The 19,022-nt window shown below is 45.8% G+C and overlaps 1 protein-coding gene across 2 annotated transcripts in view; it reads right to left on the bottom strand.

The window, feature by feature from the left end:
- Window positions 1-19,022, bottom strand: part of FRMD4A (FERM domain containing 4A) — a 551,472-nt gene that overhangs the window by 448,563 nt on the left and 83,887 nt on the right. The window lies entirely within an intron of this gene.

Genomic DNA, 19,022 nt, shown 5'->3' with positions numbered 1-19,022 from the left:
GAAAAGGTCTTCAAACAAGAATACAAATTTTCAGTCTTGTACCAACCACCTATCATCCAGAAAGTCCTTCTCCTTGGTGAGATTTTAATATTTCCAAGACAGGGACCAAATCCTTAAACTCTTTTTCTCCAGAACCTCTTTCTTTAATTTTCTCCTTTTTCTGATTTTCCATGCTTCCTTTAGTTTTCTCACATATGTTTCCTAAGTGTCTACCTTGTCCCTAAAATGTGGCTGCCAAGGACACAGGGACATGCTGGGATGTCCTCCTGACAGCTGGCAGACGGATGGGCATCGACCCCACGTGACTCACTCAAGTGTCATCTTCACTTCCTCACTCCTCTGTCATTGTACCTGATTCAGTCATCTTTTTTGGTTGAAACATTTTTACTCCACAGAATAAGTTTCCAAATGAATATGCACACTCTCCTGTAAACAATTTTAAAAGATGTCAAATGAAATAGTCCCAAATATGGATCCTTGGAGGTCACTTTCCACTCTGGACCACCCAGCAGGGTAGAGAGGTGGTGACCCACACGAGGGAGCCAGGCATGGGGCTGGCTCTCTGCCACCTGGGCCCCCTTCTCCTGGGACAGGGATCTTTCTACCCGAAGGAAGGACCACCATTTTGAACATTCTTGTAAGGGCGCCGTGTAGACTAGGAAGATAGCAATCACTTATTTCCACTGTCTCCTTTTCTTTTGCGTTCTACATCCAAACACTTCCCAATTCCATGATGATTCACTTTGTTTAAATGGGTGTGAAATGCAGTTGAAGATTTTCCTAAAGATTATACACACTCATCTCCTTTTTATCCATCTGCCCATTCACACCAGCAGAGAATTTAATCGTGTAGTTGGACTAATTTCTTCTTTCACCCAGTAGGCGTAGTTGTTTAAATGCTCATTATCTGCCCCAGATTGGGACTCAAAACTGCTGAGTGATCATCCACGGGATGAGCCCATGGGCTTGCATTCAGAAGAATCTTCATAATCCCTTACCTTTGTATAATATTTTAGTTCACAGAGTTCTTTTGTTCATAGAATCTCGTGTCATCTCAGGTGATTCCCCTAAACGGCAGGAGGCCACAGGGCTGGATTAAGATGCATCTTGGCTATGGAGTTGCTAATGAGAGAAAGAAGAGGATAGGAAAAGAGACCTGGAAGGTAGGAAGTGAAAAGAAAGCAGGGGAGAGAGATGATCTCGAGACAGCCAGGCATATGTTGCTCAGTCTGTGTGAGCAAGGGAAACAAACACAATAAGCTAGTGTTTCCATTTTATTTTGCATTGTCTGAGCACTAGGGTGAGTTCTCTTTGTGACCCTTGGCACCTTGAGTCCCTGGTGCCTGCCTTAGAAGCAGCCATTCTTCTCTGAGGACATCCCTTCTGTCCTCTCTCCCTGATGCCTTTGACAAGGACTGACACGTGAAACTAGCTAATCCACAACCTTCCACAAACAGTCACTGAGCACCTACTACTTATGCGACAGCACATTCTGATGCTCCCACAGATTTGCAAAGTGAATACTCCTCCTCCTAATTCACAAAGGAGGAAACGGTGCTCGGAGCTGGCGAGGCAGCAATGTGAGGTCACAGTCCCAGGTGAGGCTGACCTCGGAGTCCATCAGGTCTAGAGCTGCAAACCTTTGCTCTCCCCACCAAGGCGGATCCTGACTGTCCCCAAGGAATAGGCTTTGGTTTTCAAGACATGAGAGGACACAGAGACAGCTGAGCCCAGTGCAATACCTTCAGAGAGGGGCTAGAGAACTTCAGAAATGTCCAGGGAAAGTGGAGGGCACCTGTGGGCACCGTCGGTCCAGACTCATTTAGGGGACACAGGCAGGTGACAGGGAGGAGAAAGGATGTTTTTGGTGGAGGCCTGATTTTTTGAGATGCTTCATCACGAGCTATAGTGATTAGTCTGCCTGAAACCCTGAGGTTTCTGTTATCGAGAGTGATAAAAGTATTTTTACCCTGATTTCAAGTAGAGAGAGGAGATGTGGAGATTCCTAGAATGAATGAATTGCACCCCAGAGACTATGTAAAAGCTAAAGAGCAGTTTTCAAGCCCGGCTGTCTACTGCCTATGTGACCATGTGGCCCTGACAATCCTGGGTCTTGGTTTTCCTCTGCTGTCATCCCAGCACTTCTGTTCTAGAGATTCACGTCAGTTCACTCTTGTCCTTCTAAGTGACAAAGCTGCCCAGCAGTGACTAACTGCAGTTCATCATCCTCATTCCAAAGGGGCCCACAAACACCATGTCAGTGTGAGTCACCTCCGCCAAGTCCAGCCTCAAAGTGCCCTGTTTCTACTGCCCCAGCCCAGGAAGCAAAGTTAGCTAGGCACATTGCTAATATTACTGATTTGTCAAGTCCAACCAAAAATAAACTCAGTTGCCTCTGTGAATGTCTTTGAGACATGAACGCTTGTAAGCCCCCTGTGGGCAGGGCAGGGCGAGTTTGACTTCTAGGGAAGCGAAGGGCCCCATTAGTCACCTCCCTCCATGCTGCCAAGGGGGTGCCAGGGTGGCCCCATCTCCACCCCCACCATCAATGCCAATAACTGAATGGAATTTGTGTGCGTTTGAACTCCTAAATTTTTTCACATTGCCATACTCTCTGAAATCCCACCAATTAGAAGAAGTCCAGTTATCTCGAAAGCATTCTGATTCTGCAGGAAGTGACTTTTAAACTCTCTGACCTCAAGTGAGGAGTGGCAACGTCAGACCAGAGTCACCCCATAAGGCTGCGGTCCCCAAAGCCAAGTACTGGTCCGTGGCCTGTTAGGAACTGGGCGGCACAGTGGGAGGTGAGCGGCGGGTGAGCCAGGGAAGCTTCCTCTGTATTTACAGCCGCTCCCCATAGCTGGCCTCACCGCCTGAGCTCCACCCCCTGTCATGTGACAGGAGCATGGCGTTAGAATCTCACAGGAGCCGGACCCCACTGTAAACTGTGCATATGCGCAGGATCTAGGTAGTGTGTCCTTGTGAGAATCCAATGCCTGATGATCAGAAGTGGAGCTGAGGCGGTGAGGCTAGCGCTGGGGAGTGGCTGAAAATACAGATTATCATTAGCAGAGAGGTTTGTCTGCACAATAAATATAATGTACTTGAATCACCCCAAAACCATCCCTGCCCCCCATCTGTGGAAGACTGTCTTCTATAAAAACTGGTCTCAAGTGCCAAAAAGGTTGGGGATTGCTGCCCTACAGGACCATCACCCCAGGGATGGGGCCTGGGGGAGGCTTAGCAGCCCCTGGCCCACAAGAGGCAGCCAGAGGAACTGGCTGAGCTGTCTGGGGGCTCCCGGGGCTCAGAGACAGATGGCAAGGGCTGGGGCCCTGTGTACATGGTGAAGTCAGGGAGCTGGAACCTTACCGTATTGACTGAAAAGAGGAGCAATAATCTTACCGTATTAACTGGAGGGAGGAGCAAGGGGATTAAGGGAAAACTTCCTGAATAACTGTGGAGATCATACAGCCCATGGTGGCAAGGCTTGGGCTCAGGGAAGCGAGGTGAGGTGCAAACTCAGGCTCCTCCTAGGCGGAGCAGAGCAGAAGCCAGCGGATCTGGGGCTGTGGGTGCTGCCCTAGTGACCAGAGGCGCCTTAACTCCTCTGGCCTAGGTCAGCACGGTTGTAGGAGGCTGGCTCAGCACCTGCTGCTGTGGGCCAGGAAGAGGCCTCCCTCCATCTATGGGGGCAGAGAGGTCTGGGGGAAGGGAGCCACTCGGGGAGCCTTGGTGCAGATGGAGGCCTACTTGCACAGTCTGGAGAAGCGTGGAGAAGGGAGCCTGGGAGGGAGTGGGACGGGGCAGACACCAAAGACAGGCTCTGTCACCCCGATGTGTTAGGGCTGGCCTTGGGGGGTGTGAACTGGAGAAGGGAAGGGCAGCACTTGGCTTTCTTCAAAACTAAATGTGTTTGCTACAGCCCTAGCACCATTACTTTCCAGATTAGGGAAAACTCTACTATATCTATATTTCTTAATTTGTGGAGCTTTTTTTATTTTTTATTTTTTGAGACAGTCTCTCATTCTGTTGCCCAGGCTAAAGTGAGTGCCGTGGCGTCAGCCTAGCTCACAGCAACCTCAAATTCCTGGGCTCAAGCGATCCTCATGTCTCAGCCTCCCGAGTAGCTGGGACTACAGGCATGTGCCACCATGCCCGGCTAATTTTTTCTATATATATTTTTAGTTGGCCAATTAATTTCTTTCTATTTATAGTAGAGACAGGGTCTCACTCTTGCTCAGGCCGGTTTCGAACTCCTGACCTTGAGCGATCCGCCTGCCTCGGCCTCTCAGAGTGCTAGGATTGCAGGCGTGAGCCACCACGCCTGGCCAATCTGTGGAGTTTTTATGTCAACGATTTTGCTTCTGAAGTCATCTGTGTTACCGGAGGGGCCACAGCTGGGTACTGAGTAGTGAGGGACAGCTTCACGATGATGGGAGGTTGCTTCCCTGGAAGGCAGGTAATGACTGCTTGTGGGTGACGCTGTCCCTGCCTTCCTGGGAGGGGAAATGGCAGCAAGCTTGCCCACTGGCACACACATGCCATATGTGTCCGACGTCTCAATTTTAGTTCATCAGCCAAGTATGAAATTATTTTTAAATGACATATCTTTCGATATTCAAATGAGACTCAATCTGGCAAGGCAAACTACACGATGCTAATTATTCTTTGTGCATATAAATCAGCTGTGAAATCATTTGAAACTCCTGTGTGTTTGGGCTCTTTGTCGGCAGTGCGGAATAATTATCAACAAACCTCAGTAAGCCTCGCTTAGCAAAAGGTCTCCTTGTTCAATGAGAACACAGCTTTGAACTGGGAAGTGGAGGTGTTCTGGGCATGTGAAAATGCATAGCTAAGCGGGTGTCCATGGCTGAGCATACCTAGAAAAGGTAAGTGGCAGCTATCCAGTGGTCGAGTAATCAGAATCATCTTTGGAGAGAAGATCTGAAGGCCTGATTTGATTAGAGAGAAAGAGAGAGACAGAAAGAGAGAGAGAGAGAGAGAGAGAGAGAGAGAGAGAGAGAGAGAGAGAGAGAGAGAGAGAGAGAGAGAGAGAGAGAGAGAGAGAGAGAGAGACTAAGCCATCTGTAACAGCAGATATTCTAAATTGAGAACAGGAACAAATACTTAGAAATCAGAAGCAACTTCTTATAATGACATTCGAAGTGTGATTCTCATTGCATATGACCACTTCCCATTCCACTGGGGTCTCTCCCCCTCTCTCTCCTTCCCACTGCAGAATTAGACTGTGGCACTGAGTAGGAGATAACTGGAATGAAATCACCCTGAAAAGATAAACATTTTTGTATTGCTTCCTTATTGATTTTGAGCAGCACTTTTGGCTCTTGGTGACTGCAATGGGCTCTGAAATGAATAAATCAGTGACTGCCACTGCTGTAATGATTCTCGCTTCCCCTGAAATGAAGACTTCCGGGGTCCACACCTCTGGATGAAGCAGGTGCAACTTCTCGGGGAGCTCAGCTGATGCCCTCTGCCTGGCACCACCTTTTCTGCATCGGGACCAGGAACACCTGCCCCGCCTTACCGTGTGAGCAAGGAGAAACTTCCTCCTCTCTTTCCCCACACCCAGTCTGCAGGCCAAATGCAGTCATCTTACCGTATTGACTGGAGTGAGGAGCAGCAACCTTATCGTACTGACTGTAGGAAGGAGCAAGAGGATTAAGGAAAGACTTTTGTCTGGGAAGAGCTGCTCTCTGGAAGGCGACAGACTGCACTACCATGGGCTCCCCTGCATTTTCTTTGGGGCTCTTGGCTCAAAAAGAGCCAAATGCGATATATGGGCAGAGGCGATTGATCGTGACTGGCAAGAGACATCCCGGCAACTCTCCCTGTGGTTGGATTCTCCCCTGCAACTCAGCTGTGGCATGGACTCTGCACCACCCACCCCATGGCTTCATCTCTGCCATGGGGCTAGCTGAAAAGATTTTAGGGGACCCCTTTCTAAAATGGATAATCTGCAGCAGTCGGGAGCTCTGCCCTGTGTTCCTTCCAATCTCTCCCTTTGAAAAGCTGCCTTTGTGCCTGGGGCCTGTCCTCGTGCATGGTTCTGCTCAGGGGAGAAGCCCTGTTCTTCTCACACATAGGACAGGGCTGCTGGGCCCCATCTGATGGAAAGAACTAGCTCCTCTTTCAAATCCACGTCCCTTCTCTGCCAAAAAAGAAAACAAAAGACTGCAGAAAGCCAAATCCACAAAAATAACCTAGTTTCTGAGAAACGTCTTAGGAATCAAGGTTCTTGTTTCTAAAAGTGTTGCAGACACCTGCAGATTTGCCGCCATCCTCCAAGCAGATCTCCCCACCCGTCCCATTCTGCTGTAGCATGTCCTTCCTAGCCCCCTAGAGCACGTGCCACAGTGATGCAGCCACCTCCCCGCCAGGTGGGGGCCCTTTCAGAGCATGGCTGTGTTTATTTCACTTGGTCTTTCTTCCCACACCTTCACCCCTGCTCAGACCAGGAAGAAAGACTTTTTGGTTCGAGTCACTTAAAAGACTAGTTAATAACACTACCAGGGAAGTTTTGTTGAAATTGGTTTGTGCCTTGATTAAGTTTTGAAATATTTCTCCTGGGAAGAGTTTTAAAGTATCAGCACATCTTGCAAATCAGCCTATGTGGATAAAATTTCAACTGTAAATTTCAATCATTTGGGGCCCCGCACAGATTGTATGTAATCTGGAAGCAACAAAAGATAAGAGAGGAAGCTTAAAAGCCACCCATTTGTCTCCTTGGGGCACGTGAATTTAGGTGACAGACTGTGTTGAGAGACTTGGCTGATTTAATTTCACTGGCCTGGAGCTATGAGGACAAAGCCCTCAAGTTTTCTCAACTTGTAAGTTCAACTCCCAACTAGTGAAAATCAACCCCAGGGGAAATAATTATTCATCTGTTTAATAAGGTGAAGGAAAAAATTCAAGAGGTCTCAAAGAAATGCAATGGCAAACCTTAAATAAACGGGCACTGTCTCTCCCATCACAATACTATTATCACCTGAATTCTAAAACGTCCTAAAAGTGGGAGTGTCACCTGACTACAAAGAAACTTGGCATTCTTGTTAGAATTAGTAGGAAAGAGAGAGAGGGTAGGTATAAACCCAATGGTAGTAGGTTAGTCATATTTTACAAATCAACATCTTAAAAGAAAAAGCACCAAAAAATGTGTAAGCTAAAATAATCGTGACCAAAATGGTACCTTTGAAATATGAAATTTATATCTCTTCAAGACATTTGAAAGAGAAATACAGTGAGGCCTTATCCCCAATCCTCATCTCCACCCCCAAGGGCAGGAATGTGGAAATAAGGAAAAAGAAACTTTAAAACCAACACATAATGGATTAAAGCAGAGAGAGACAGAATTATTTCACAGAAGATGAATGGGTTCTACGGTAGCCAGAGGAGTCTTTAATCTGATCGAAGATATTAATATTCCAAAGGCAAACTGTGCCTTTGTTGCCATGGGGTAGAGCATCCATGGAGACACAATAATAGGAAAGTTGCAGAGATAAAAGTTGGCAGGGCCTCCGAACCCGGGCCGGGGCAGAGGGCAGCCAGCGGATAGCCGGTGGGGGCAGTCGCCCCTGGATCAGGCTTACTGGAGGCTGATCTCATTACAAATTCACATCATTAACCCAGCTTCCTTGTTCTCATTCCATGTGCACCAAACAACCTTCTGATCATTCGTTTCCCTCTGTAGCTATTCTGTTATGTGATAGAAGAAGCTAGTTAGACATGTGTATCTGTTCCACCCACCAGTTCTACTTCCCATTAGAAATTAATAATTTGGTGTTTGGGTTCTAGCTATTGTCTCTCATAAATTTTGTGTGCACTGGAATCTCGGAGTGTGTTCTAAGACCATCTCAAAGAGGCAATTTGTTAACCCAAAGGGAAGCCAGGGCTGGCCTCTGGCAGGGTGATGGGTCTCTCATTCTATTGGTATCCCCGTTTTGCTATATACTCCTTCCTTGCATGCCAATGTTCTAAAACAACATTGCCTATTGCCTGAGCACAATTATTAATAATGTTCCTGTTGATTCTCACAAGTGTTCTGCTCTGGATGATTAATTACATGGTCACCTCCTCGTAAGCCAGTTTACAAATTTTTAATTTTGTAGATGAAAACGCCACTTTGCTAAGCCTGCTTTCTTAGAAGAAAGTAAAGAGCTATTATCCAAAATGCACAATGAAGTTTATTTGAGGAAATGGGGCCTTAGAAACAAGCTAAGGTTTGTAAGATTCAGACTTTGGACTTAAAGCAAAAATGAAACAATGAATTTGATTCAACTTGCAACCAACCCAGCGGGGAATTCGTGTAGCTGGAGTAATTGAGTTAAAGTAGATTAGGTTCTGGATTAATACAAATCACTGATTTCTATTTGCTTGTTTGTTTAGTAATTGAAAAATATTTCCAATTAATTTCTTATATTAAGAAAAATTATGGCCAAGCCCTCACTGTGCAAAAGCAGACAGCTGAGAGGGGATACAGGTCCGTTTTCTAGAGCCTCTGTGTGGGATTGCCCAAGGTTACATTCTTGTGTGGTTTTGAGTGCTGAGTATTCCCAAAATACCAGTTTAACCATGGCATGACAGAAGCATTCGAGTACGCCCCACGGTCTAATGCAAGCCCTGCTGGGATGATCCCTTCATGTGGATTTTCCTTGCCTTTGTTTCCCTCTTAGCTGCACTAAGACTGGAGAAATGTTTTTATGATGCTAAAATTGGGCCTTTGGAAAGATGGGACTGGGAGAGAGAGCCTGGATTCATTTCCAGGATAAGATTACTTTCTCATCTTTTCACTAAAATAGTTCAAAATTTAAAAGCACACTCAAAAAAATGGATTCTAATAAAGGTAATAACCTGAAGACTCGCTACATAAGCATCGACACAGGATTTAAACACAGTATTTAAAGCCAGGTTGGTTGCGTGGGTGGATATATGGGTTGCACATGTCTACACTATCATTTAAACTCATGCTATTCAAAACACTGCACTTCTTTAGCCCCACTTTTAAAACTAAAGCCAGGTGTGGAGGTACGGTAATCAAAGCAACTTAGGTACTTTTACAAAATAAATTTCAATATCTTGTTTTTTTTTTTTAATGCAACATGCTTTTATTTAGGACACATGGCTGTCCTAATATATCCCCCCCACCACACACACACATTTTTATTTCCAAACCAAGCCATTTAACATCAACAAGTTCTACATAACACATAGAACTAAAATTCTGACTCCCCAAAGCTACCGCATTGAAATGAAGCTGAAGGCTGATACAATCCAGCTAGCCTGTCCTCACTCCATGGGGTCATTCTACCCACATCAAAACTTGAATTGTCCTATGAACTATAAAAGTTGAGTTCATGCCCTTTGAGAATTGGTGGAAAATCCAATTTGCTCCTTTCCATCTCTGTCTACAGAGGCAGGCTGATTTAATTGTGAGAGAGGTTTCAGACCTCAGCTGCTCTCGGAGCTTCCTGTAAGTAGTCACGGCCCTTCTTTGTAATGGCAGCACCGTGTGCCCCTCTCGGAATGAAACACAAGTGAAGGCATGCCCCCCTTCTTCACGATGTACAGAGGTTCACTACAGTTGCTCGTTCCCTAAGTCAGAAACATGGAATCCTCATTCCCCCAGGCATCCTGGGACAAAAACACCTAATTTAGGGACGCTTTTGCCAGTGGTTGTCACCTCCGAGGAATGGTTATGAACTCAGATTCCAGATCCCATAGACCTGGGTCTAAGAATCAACTCCACCAACTACAAGTTGTGTGTCCTGAGCACATTTCACTAGCTTATTCTAGGCTCAGCCTCCTTGTTGCTAAAATAGGGATAATAAAAATAATCTCTCAATCACAAAAGTATTGGGAGGATTATGAAAATAATGCGGGTAAAGGTCCTGGGATGTGGTTGCTGCTCAATCAATATGAGGTTATTATTATTGTCTTTTGTTATTGTTGTGTCAGTGTTTGTTGCTTCTCACAACAGCTATCTCTGACACTCCTAAACCCAGACAGTAATTTTAGTTGTACAGAGAGAGCATATAGTACAACACACACACACACACACACACACACACACACACACACACACTTTATGATCAGACAGGTCTGTATCCCAACCCAGTTCTGACTCACAGTAGTAGTGACATGACTGTCTGGCATTTCTTTAATCCCTCTAAGACTCAGTTTCCTTATCTGTAAAATGGGAATAATATCCACTCTACAAGATCATTGTGAACTAAAGGTAATGAATATGAAGGTACCTGGGAGAGAGCAAGAAGTCATTAAATGGCCCCTATTGACATTCTAGTTCATCTTCTGCCACGGAGGAGCAAAAACATATCCACGGAGCCATCTGATTCCATGCAATTCTCTTTATACAAAAATCAACAATCCTGGGGCACTTTTATGGCCCTAGTCAGTATAAGATGTGAGAGCTTTGGAAATTCACAAGTAAGAACAGTCTAGAAAAGAATAAAAACAGGCAAGCTGAGAAAGACTGGCTGGCTTTGCTTTCCCATCCACAAAAGATGTGCTCAGCACAGTGGAGGCAGCTGCAATTAGTCTGCACAGCCACATAGCTGACTGGTTTTTGCAATTTGGAGAGCTGAAGTCAGAATCGGAATCCGCTTCAGACTCTAATTCAGCATTTCAGAGGCTGGAGACATGTTTTTGAAAGTGAGTCTGCAATAATAAATCAACATGACACAGGGAAAAGATTCTAAATGGGCAACATTTTGCCGCTGCTGAAAATTTAAATATCTCTTCTTTTCTGTTGCGCCAAGATAAAGGACTAAGAAAGAAATCCCAGGCGGATGGCATAGAAAACTAATGTATTCCCTCCCAAGACGAAGCAGGGAGCACGCCCTCTCCCCGCGCTCGGCCGCAGACGAGCAGATAAATGAAATGGCATCTTTCTTGTCTGAACTCTTGACACAGCATCTCTGAAGATCAGCATCTAGTCTATTGATTCCCTATTCGCTAGGACTTCAGGGAAGGAGTGGCGGGGGGAATGCAGCAATGGATGAGCCAACCACTGCAACTCTGGACTGGTTTGTGTCAGTCCCTGGTGAAACGTCTGTAAGTTCTGAGGCAGCCCATGACATTGATCAAAACATCAGAGACCAACTCTTGTATGTTTCTGCTTTCATAAAGTTCTTATCAGCAACTTTCTCTCTTCCTTTGGTCCAGTGGGTCTCAGGGATGCTGGGACTGATGAGAAATGAGGCAGAAGAGAGTTTCTCATAGGCAGCCACCAGCCGGATTTACGCTGGGATGCCCAGACTTGTGTCTGAGTATCCTGGTATAAGGTGGCTCCAATGTGCCTTGAAACGCCCAATCCCAGCTCTTTGGGACTCTATTTTGGAATGCCACAGAGGGCTGGGATTGAGTGTTCTAAATGCGCATTTAATGCCAAAGACCGTCTCATGTGGCTATGCTCTGTGGATTTGTAATGTGGGCCAGAGTTAGCAAAGCGCTGGCCTCGTTCTGGAAACAGAACATGGTAACTACAGTGTGTGCTTGATGCTAAAGACCAACTCTGCCTTATTAACATGGCTGACACTTTCAGCCAAGAGCAGCTGGGGAGATGTCTCTATGCGGGGCATTCAGATCTTCCCCTTTCATAATCAGATGCCACATCCTCACCGCCCCACATCTCCTAACAGCCCCTGTGGCTCTGCGTTAGATCAGTCTCTTCCATGTCTCATGCAGGAGCCACGGATGACAGAGAATTTTTAGCATCACACTAAAATTGCTCCAAGCTCTGGCTTTCAAGCATTTATCTTTAGCAACTGTACTTTTGTAGCTCTCGTTACTTTTTTCTTTCTTTTTTTTTTTTTTTCTTGCTACTATGTAGATACATGCAGAGGCGGAAGGGGTAGTTCTTTCCCAGTTCTAGAATTAGTCCACCTGTAGTCGTTTGTGCTGGCACGACACATTTTCTGGGTCTGTGCTGTGTCAACAGGGCGGGGAAGGGGGGTAACCTAATCTGTCTTTTGGACAGCACCCCTTGCCCCCACCATTCTTCCGTATACACTCGCCTCTACATTGCTAGGAAGTGTTCTCCTTTACGATGATTACTGTATCACGTTAGAATCTTGCAGACCAACATTAGCACCTGTTCATTTGTTGCTGTAGTGGGCCACTGTTACTGAGCATTCCTTATGCCTGTTACCATGTGTGTTACAGAATCAGCCACTGCCACGTGTCTAGCAGGCGAGCTTCCCCTCGACTCTCTGGTTGGTCTGAGCCAGCCGTGCCGTCGCAGCACTTACAGAAACGAGTAGAGAATCTGAAAGTACAGCAGAGTATCTTCTGTCCTTGGGAATATTTGTTGGTACTGCCGCCGGCTAGGCAAAGGAAATCATCAGGATTGAGCAGCCATGATTTCCTAAGTACTACATAGAATAAGCCCAGATCATAATAATCCCCATTCCAAATTATATTCACCCATGGTTTTTCCAAGAATCAGGCAGCAAATCCAACCTTTGACATTTAAAGATGCAATAACCCAGGCCAGGGGTGGGGAACCGTTTTCATGCTAGAGGGCCACATTAATTTAGCTGTAATCAAATAAGGTTGCATTCGAGAAATTCCAATTAAAATGTACATCGTTTTATAAAAATCTAACGACTATGTACTTAATTTCGAAAAATGAAAATGATTTGTTAATTTTAAAGTTAACTAATGTTTTTATTAACTTGGTTGTGTCTGCTTTGTGGTACAAAGTATTTGAAATCGTGGTTGCAGCATGAAGGGCTGCAGTTTCAGTTGATCCTCTAAACGGGTATCAGTCATTTGTGACCTTAGGGGCATCTTGATTCGGGTTAGGTAGGAGAATGCAGATTCGCAGCAGTAAGCGGCTGAAAAGCAAGAAAGCAATTTTCAGGGATGTTACCAAAGGTGTGAGTATTCTACTGCATTTTTCCATAGTAAAATTGGATCTTTCTTAGCATCAAACAATGACTTTAAAATGTCATCTGCTGAGAGCTCAATCAATTCCATCTGCAGTTCTTTAGGTGCCTTGGTGATATCAACTGGGTGAGGCTGCAATGCTAATTTGAGTGTGATGTCATGATCCTCAAAGACAGTGAATCTCTCATTGCATTCTCCAATTAACAGGTCTATAACAGCTGTGTATTCTTTAAATGATTTGCATATACTATTCTGATCATCAATGGCCTTTGCTAACTGGTGAAAGTGTTCATCCGAAATTTCCTTTTGAAGAAGTGTTTTGAAAAAAGAGAGCTTTTTTCAAAATGCTTGCATTTTCTGCCACATATCTTATACAGACTTAATTTTACCTTGCAAAGAAATATTCAAGTCATTTTGATTTGACATGGCATCACACAGAAATGCTGCCTCCCTATAGAAATCTTCTTTCAATAATTCACATTGCTGATTCTGTTCTTCATAAAATTTACCTGTTCTCACTGAGATAAAATTTTGACTAATACCTGTCCCTGTGATAGCCAATGCACTTTGGAATACCTCATAATTCAACTTTAGCATGTTTATGAAATGATGTCGTGTTGCATTTGCAAGAATATAGTTAACAACACATAACTTGTTCCAAAGTGTCACTTGAAATAGTAGGTTTAAGCACAGAGATTTTGCTGATGTAAGATACAATGAAAAGAAATGAGAACATCTTGATCTGTTAATACCTTTTTAATCTGTGCAATAAACCCTTCTTGTTTTCCTGTCATGGAAGGTGCACCGTCTGTACAGACACTCACTAAATTTACCAAATTCAGTCCAACTTCATGACATTCATCTTGAAAGTTATTGAAGACATTTATTCTCCCATTTTCTGTTTGCAAAAGTGCCCAAAGTGAGTAACTCTTCATAGCAAAGAAACCCTTCTGTTATGACCAGATTGAAGCATAAAACCTGTGCCAAGTCAGTAGTATCAATTGATATACTGAATAATATATTTTTTCCTTTTGAAGTATTGCATGAAGTTGTAAAGTTGAAGGCTAATGCATGATGCTGCTCAGTTATTGGTTCTCCTTGAAAGAGGCAGTTGTTTGTACTTTGAAAGATTATCAGGGTCTAAGTATACTACAACTTTGACAATGCACTCTTTCACAATTTCTATGTCACTGAATGGCTTCCCTTTTCCCCCAAACTGTATAAACTACTTTATAAGTTGTTTCAATGGCATTATTTCCAAGTATTATTGAAAGAATTGTCTTTGCTTTTCGTCTTTTAATTTCTGCAATACAACCTTTTGCACCTCTCCCTCTAATTTAAAATATTTGTGGTTCTTACGAGTGTTATAATGCTGATGAGCATTGAATTTCTTTCATGTTGATATTGCAGTATAATGAAGCAAGCAAATAGTATTATCTTTAGCAAAAACAAGATAATATTGCAATTCCCAGTCCTCATGAAAAAAATCTATTTTCTTTCTTCAGTGTTCTCTTGGTCTTCTTTGACATGACGGGCTGTTAAACACTTCAGTACGAGCGTCGACTGTAGTCGACAGCCACAGATGAACACGCCCAGCCGAGCATCGACTTTAGCCGACAGCTGTGATATGACTTTTCTAATTTTTCGTTTATCAAAATAAAATTGTGAACATTTAAAAATAACATAATGAAAACATATATGTATATGCTACCTATTCTGATTTACATGACAAGTAAAGCTGCCTGTAAAGTAAAATAAGCTTTCAGTGCTTTAAAGCTTTCCTCATCACACAAGAGCAAAACGGATTCGTCGTCAATGCACAGCACAGACTATCGTGCGGACTGTGAGTGCCGGCTGTGGACAAGGTTTCACAGCCGGGGAGTGCCGTACCGAAGTGGTTAAGCAGACAGAATTAAGAAACACTGTCGAGCTGTGCAACTATTCACAACTCCCACCTCAAACAGATACACAGTGCATTGTTTTCAAAGGCTGATGACAGACTGGCAGGCTTGACCCCCACAAACTCTCGACAACAAGCCTGTGCGGGGTAGTGCCAGTCAGGTGGGGGAAGTTAGAACTAAACCATGAACGTAGCAGCTGCCAATTTAGCCCTTATGTCTTCCTAATGTTCTAATTGTGCCGGTCAATCTGGGAAGATTATTTTGTTAAGACTTATTTTATTCTTTGGTATTTTAAATACGTTCATTTTTAAAATAAAACAACAAGCAAAGATGTATTAATAATAATAATTAAAAAATGTATTAATAAAAATAAGAGTCTTTGTTCTGTAAAATTTGGATTTGGTCATAAGGTGGCATTTAAGGACCTAGAAGGCCACATGTGGCCTGATGGCCCCAAGTTCCCCACCCCTGACCCAGGCCAAAAGAGAGACTACGTCTCACCAAATCCCATAGGAAGAATTTGGCTGGGCCAGGAGAAGGTGAAACAGAAGAGACTCCAGCCAGCCTCACCCACGATTGTCCTCTGTGAGTCTATCTGTCACATCCTCCAGGATGTTCAGGAAGCCGCGCTCTCCTTGCCACACTTGCCTTCACCCGCGATGGCAGAGTAGACCCTGGCCCTCACTCCCAGCCCTGTTTGCAGGTCTCCAGGGGGACATCTTTCCCTGGGCCGACCCCTGTCAGTAGAATGCGGCTGGATTTCTCAGCGGTGTGGATGAAGGGCTCTTGGTTGTCACCCTAGAGAACAATTCTGGTTGATTCCAGCAACAGAGGTGTTGTTAGAAGGATTTGAGGGACTCGCTGAACTGAGAGTGAGACTAGAGGACTAGAGGGTCAGAGGATGAGCTGGAACTGGGGTCTTGGTGGCAGAGGGGACAGCTGAGGTCCCCAGAGTCACAGTTAGGACGTGGCTGCGGAGCCCACGCCACTGGATGCCTGGCACTGCTGCTGGAACATGGGCCACCTCTGCTAGTCTCCGGCTGGCTTTCCTCCCAGTGCAGGCGGCCCCGGCCCAGTGTGTCTGAGATGGAGCAGGTTCTCCACAGCGTTCTCTGGAAGGCTTCAGAGACCTCCCTTTCCAGGAGCAGATGCAGGTGAGACCCAGGGAACAGCAACCCTGCTGGTCCTGGCGGGGACTCTACAAAGAAGGCTCCGTGGTAGCAACGCCGACTACCATGTCTGGCTTAAGGTTGGCAACCACCCTCTCCAAGACCAGAGAGACACTGCAGTTGGCCCCTTCTGCACCGAGGAGGAGCCCCGTGGTCCCAGACAGAGCACATCAGGGGCACCTGGTCACTGCTGAACGCTGCAGCGCCTCACGGAGACTCCTCCCCTCTCCAGCCACGCTCCCGCCTGCGGCTCTCAGAGGCAGGGGCGTGCTGCTGTGGCCCAGATCCCATTTCTCTGTCCTGGGCCTCTCTCAGGAGCTCTGGATGGGTCCATCCAACCGTAGGCTTCGTCACCACATAGATGTGGTTGGCAGGCCTCTGCCACCTCCAGGGCTCAGAGCCCTCCCAAGCTGTAGCAGCACCCATCCACCGTGACCTGACATGAGAGGCTTGTCTCACGCCCTTCTTATTCTCTGTCACTTGATCTGGCAGGAGAGATCAATAGCTGTCACGGAGCTATTAGTAGTAGTTCGCATACTCATTACCGCTCAGATGAGCTACAAATGGCAAAGCCCAGGAAGACATACACGTGTGTGAAGCCACCGCGGTCACCACCGTTGGACTGGAACTTCACTAAGCATGATTTGCCCTAAGGAAAATGCGATGAGTTGATTGATTGATTGATTGATTGATGAAAAGATGTAGTTGCTAAGTACAGAGCGGTATCATTTCTGACACTTAAATGGTAAGATATTTTTTAAAGATGTACATTACATAAGCACCAACATTTCCCCAAGATTCTATCTACTCGTTGTCATAATGCTTCCTGTGACTTCAGCACTAAAGAGAGACAAATACTTCTCCCACTAGGTGAAATTAGATGGAGGGGAACCTTATTTCCTTTCTTAAAGTTTCCTACATAGCATGTTGATATGAAAAGCCACCGATGGCATTGGTTTTGTACGTGGACATGTCTTCAATGGGCAGAGTTTACGCTATGGATCAAATCTCCGGGACTGTGATATTCAGAGCTGCCTACCCTTCAGGGAAGGCTGGGTCCTCACCGTGAACTCGGATGAAGCAACTTTTATGCATATTCACATGTAAAATGATGAGTTCCTCTACTAGAAAAATATTATTAATGTATCCAGTGGTTGTTGCCTCCTGACATTTTGGTTACTATAGGATTGAATTACTAGTAAGGTGAAGATGATTCAGACCAAGTATGTTATGCCTCAAAATTCTCAACTATGGAGTGATTTGAAGAACACAGGCCATTCATGTATTAGTCATTTATCAAAGATAGTTATATTTTGGGGCACACGCTACGTGCTAAGCCCTGGGCCAGGTACTGGGAGAGACCCTGTGGTGATGCGGGCATTGTCTTCATGGTGCTGCAGAGAACACAGACAAACCACAGCTCCGTGTGGGAGGAGGGGCTGTGACACAGGTCAAGGTCAGGGTGGAACGAGGGCACAAAGAGACTTAGCGGAGGGGTGGTCAGAGCTGGCTTCCTGGAGGAGGTGACCTCTAAGCTGAGACTCGAAGGAAGGGCGGAGTGATCCAGGCAAACCTGGCAGCAGAGGGGACATGAGTGGTGAGGCAGAGGTAGCAGCATGCTGAGGGGATGGAACTTTCTAGGCAGGAGTCTTGTTACCTTTCTTCTTCCCACTTTTTCTCCTTTCTCCTAGAAATTAACTAATTTTATTTAGTACCCTTTAGTTTTCTGAGTCCTTTCACATTTATCTCTACTTTGCGCCTACAAACCCATGAGGTCTACCTGTGTCTTCAGCATCATAACTTCTCTTCTGGAGCACAGGTGACTTGCCTGTGTCCACACAGCAGTCAGGGAGAGGAGACTGGACTCCAGCCTGGGTGTTCTCGCCCACGCTCAGCCCACTGAGAAACGAACCTAGGAGCCGTGGCCGGATCTAGGAGCTCAGCCCTCTCCAAACAGCCACGCACCCTCACTGCCCTTCCACACAGCGCTCTGTGGCGGGATTCCCAAGAGCAGAAGAGAGGGAAGAACCAGCCTTACAATTCCGTGTGAATCCCGCAAAGGGCCTTGGCTCTATGGGAGCAGAAAGGGGCTCTGGGCTGTGCTGCAGTGGCCGCTGCATTTGGGACGGACCACAGTCAAGGGACGGCGAATCCACAGGGACCCGGGCCACGTGGGTCTCTGGGAACCCATGTTTGCCCCAGGGAAGGCAAACCCATTCAACAACCCACAGCAAAAGCAGGTCTCCCTTTCGCCTTGTTGAATTTTGGATCCCCAGGGAATACCTTTTTTTTCTCCCTTACAAAATCTGCAAGATGATTAGCTGTGAATATGAAACTGGCACTTTCCTAACATTTTGGCCTTTGTCCTGCTTGATTATAGAAGCCTCACCTTGATTTTGGAGCTTCTTTGTTGAAGGTTTGCAAAACGGTCTTTTGTCTGGGTCTCCTGAGTGCAAGGTGTGAGCCATTTATCTGGGGGCAAGTCCCCAAGGGTCAGCAGGGAGTGGGCATGAAAGTGGGGCGGGGAAGGAAGGAAACCCAACAAGAAAAAGGTTTGCAACTGCGCTGAGGACCGCCATGGGCAGGTGGGGCCAGGATCGCTGGGACCCTCTAAGGAGCCTGGTAGAACATATCTTAAAACTGTCCCCTCAAGGACGGGACACCGACCCCTTTATCCACCGACTCCCCTTCCGGCTCGGCTTGGGGTTGCTCCGGAGGGTGTTAACGTCCCGATTTCAGGGTCAGTGCCACCCCTGAGGTCAAATGCCACCCAGGCTCCCTCCTGGAGTTCTGCCTAGGAACTTTCCCCAGCAATGGAACAGTAACAACAAGGCACCAGCTACACTTCACTAACGACTGTTCCCACCTTACAGTGTGCCAGGGCTCTGGACTAAGTGCCTCATATACTGCATGCCATCTAGTTCACATAATAACTCTGCCAGGTAGATATCATTATGTTCCCAATATATAGGAGAAGTGGAGGCTTATTTAGATTAAATAACTCGTCTACAATGCCTCAGCACTA

This window comes from Microcebus murinus, chromosome 25 (genome assembly GCF_040939455.1).
Source record: "Microcebus murinus isolate Inina chromosome 25, M.murinus_Inina_mat1.0, whole genome shotgun sequence".
Lineage (NCBI taxonomy): Eukaryota > Metazoa > Chordata > Mammalia > Primates > Cheirogaleidae > Microcebus > Microcebus murinus.
The sequence above is the reverse complement of the archived record's forward strand: the minus strand, read 5'-3'. Positions and strand labels throughout refer to the sequence as shown.